The sequence below is a fragment of the Sinocyclocheilus rhinocerous genome, unplaced genomic scaffold (assembly GCF_001515625.1).
Source record: "Sinocyclocheilus rhinocerous isolate Xijiao unplaced genomic scaffold, SAMN03320098_v1.1 scaffold551, whole genome shotgun sequence".
Taxonomy (NCBI): Eukaryota; Metazoa; Chordata; class Actinopteri; order Cypriniformes; family Cyprinidae; genus Sinocyclocheilus; species Sinocyclocheilus rhinocerous.
Genome location: NW_015624564.1, coordinates 1,949,820 through 1,953,205, shown reverse-complemented (window position 1 = coordinate 1,953,205; position 3,386 = coordinate 1,949,820). Strand labels below are relative to the sequence as shown.

The 3,386-nt window shown below is 33.9% G+C and overlaps 1 protein-coding gene across 1 annotated transcript in view; it reads right to left on the bottom strand.

The window, feature by feature from the left end:
* The window catches only part of LOC107743836 (ADP-sugar pyrophosphatase-like), a 79,754-nt gene extending 78,123 nt beyond the window's left edge, over positions 1–1,631 (bottom strand). The window contains exon 1 of the mRNA XM_016557276.1: positions 1,464–1,631. The gene's annotated coding sequence lies outside the window, so the exon portion shown is untranslated. The remainder of the gene's footprint in view (positions 1–1,463) is intronic.
* Positions 1,632–3,386: the final 1,755 nt, after the last annotated feature.

Below are 3,386 nucleotides of genomic sequence, written 5' to 3'. Positions count from 1 at the left end.
GTAATAGGCTTCACAGTACACACACACACACATATACATATATATATATATATATATATATATATATATATTGTGTGTAGATTGTGGCGTGGTGTGTATTTCTATGGACAGCGTATTGAGGTTTCCCTAATTTTCTTTTTTTTTTTGCATTTCAGTGTTCTGCAGGTTCTATGAAGGTAAACTTGAATTTAAGACAACAATATGTTTTCAAAAATTATTTTCTTAATATTTTGTCTTGTTTTCTAGTATAAATATCTAAAAATTATTGAATCAAGATGCATTTACTTGAAGCAAAATTATGTAATATATTAAGTCTTGTTTTCTGTTTTTAAAAAAAAGATCAAAATTTTGTTAGTTCTGCCAAAAGAATAAGAAAAATAATCTTAATTCAAAGGCAAAACAAGATTATTTTTCTTGCCCAAGATATTTTTTCTTGTTTTGATGTTCAACTGTCTTCTCCAAACTTTACAACTGTATCTGAATATGGATTTATGTGTAAAGCTAAATTGTTACATTTACATTACATTTATGCATTTAGCAGATGCTTTTATCTTCTCTTTGTCAAAGAGCCAACAATAATCATAAAATACAATGCCATGTTTATTAGACAACTAGATTAGGAAGCAAGCTTGAGAAAAGGAAATATGCAAAGAAGAAAAAGAAGTTTCTCTTTCGTAACTTCATAACTTCTCTTTCATAACTGTTCCTATTTTTCTTTCCACTCACCATCATCAGATCCAGTCATACCCTTTATTCTGTGCTATAGGTTCTTCAGCAGACCTGACTGCTCAGAAACCCACTTTCATTTTACACGCCGACATCCGAAGCATCTTAAAATAGACGCTAGAGATTTCCCTGGAGGAAAGCACACATTGTTTTCCCCCTCATGTTTCCCTGTCCTTATCCTCGTAAAATAAATGGCTTCTAACTGCATCGCCTCGAGAGCCCATATCAGTGCGCTCAGCAACATGTGACCCACTCTCTATCCAACCTAACAGTGGGAAATTATGAGTCATGCTAATGTTATAGTTTGCTAAGCCACAAAAATTTTCATCTTTTTGTTTGAATCATGCTGAAGGGCATTTCAGTGGATGCTGGGGGTACAAATGAAGACATTTTCCCAGAATAGTGGCACACATAACAGAAAACAGAGCATTACGTATTTTAAGTGCACTCACATACACACACCAGTCTATTAAGACATCTCAGAAATCCAGCAGGTCATAAAAATAAAAACTTGAGCCATTGGATGGCATCTCTGGCTCTTTGTTTGACCCACCATGAGCGCACAAACAAACCTACCTAGTCTTTTCATTTCATGTAAAACTGTCCAAATCAATAGCCTGCAGTGCATTTGATCTCAAACAGCTCACATGAAAAGTACAACCAAACTAATCAACCATGTAAATCAAAATCAAATCAACAGCACCTCAAACAGTTAGTATGAAACCATCTTGACTCACCAATGACGCTCACTTGAAATCAAGAGATGCTCGACAGTTTTTGTGTAAACTTAGGTTGATGTTTTTCTCCTGAAATCATGCCAGTCTATGAATGAATTCATTTTCAATGAAAGCATGACAAGGGTGTTTAAAAGAAATCACTTGGCGGCCATCTTGGCAACACCCCCTATGCTCATTATTTTCAAGTACAGCTGCTATCTGCTGAAATGTCCAAAACTGTTGGCCAAGCATGTGTCAAGTCAGAAATAAAAAGCATAAAACATTTATTTTTTAGCATTTACAGTTACTCAAAAACAGTTATGTTGCACATGCATGATGTCCTCCACTTCTCCTTTGATTTACACACAGCCCATTCTGAGCAAATGAGAAAAGTTACTTTTTGTTGAGTAGAATTTTGCTAAAACAACGATAACAAAAGTTCTAAAAACTTGCTAACAATTCTGTTAAGTTGATTGTTCTCTAAGCGTTCTAAACATCCTTTTTTAAAACATTTTAAAAACGTTATATGTAAACGTTAAGTGAGTTGAATGATTAAAAACTTTTAAAAAAAAAATCTGCCAATGGGCTCCAAAAAAAAACAAGACTGACTGATTTAAGGCCTTTTAAAGCCTTAATTTGTAGAAGGTCAAATGAAGACTTTTTAAGACCTGCAGAAACCATGTAAACATTATTGGAACGTTACTTTTGAATGTTCTCTGAACATTCTGAAACAAGTTGTAACATTTAAAAAAGAGTTAGTAGAGCATCCAACTGAAATATTTCAGGGGGGGGGAAATCTCCATGAATTATGTAACAATAATGTCTTTTTTTTTGTGCAAACATTTTTAGAACATTATCAAAAGCAGATAACTTTGAACAAACATTCTAAACAGTAACTGGAAGAATGTTAGCCACAGTTCTAAGAATGTTACCTATTTATTATTTTCTTAAAATTGAATTGATGTTGTCAATTTGCAATAGAGTGCGATCTAACGTAGAGACGCTACCAGCCGTTATCAAGTGACCAAAACCTTAACATTATCATTAGATAGTGAATTTCTGTGGTTCTTAACTTCACAGTTAGCTTCCATCATCAGCTCCTGCTATCAGCCTCCAGCCTCTTAGTTCCTGCTATTTGATCACTTCTGTAGCTCAAAGACTTTGATAACAGACTCAGACTGTGTTGAAAGTGGACAAACGTCAGTCCGGTATGTTTTGTAGTTGGATAAGCTGAGGTTAATGTTTATGAGAGGACTGGATGATGTTTGCTTGGGTTGGAGTGAGATTGAACCGTCTAAGATCTATACGCTCAGTATTGTCAGCATGCTGATATGCTGTTGTGATCATGTTTTGTGTAGCAGCAGTCCTGCAAATTTAATATTAGTTCACAGTGAGTCATTTTTGTTGATTTAGAGAGCCGACTGCTATCTAGATTCAAGAACTGGTGAAATCAAAGCTACTGTCTCCTTAAAAGACATGATGCAGACTCACTAACACCGCCACATGTGACATGACTCTTCAGGGTCTCTGTCATATGGAATAAGAGAAATATTCAGGATGTTTTTAGCATTTCTTTCAGCTGCACAACGCCTGCAAACGTTTCAATACCGGAAGAATTGGGGGTGTACAGATGAAAACTCCTGTTGTTCCTCTGTGTGTGTGCATGTATGAAGAAAATATTTAAAAAAAGAAAATGCAAGTTAGCTCAAAGTTAACAAATATTTTTTGGGGTATGTTTTCCTAGAGGCTGGAACAAGGCAGTTGTCAAATTTAATAACGAATAAATATAAATATTTAAATAAAAATATATAATAAATACAAAAATGAAAATACATAAATTGTTTTGTCAATTACCCTACCTTATTTAAATCTTAAACAATACTCAATATATGTAATTATTTAATATATTTGTGTTATTTAATACTGTATGTGTATATATATATA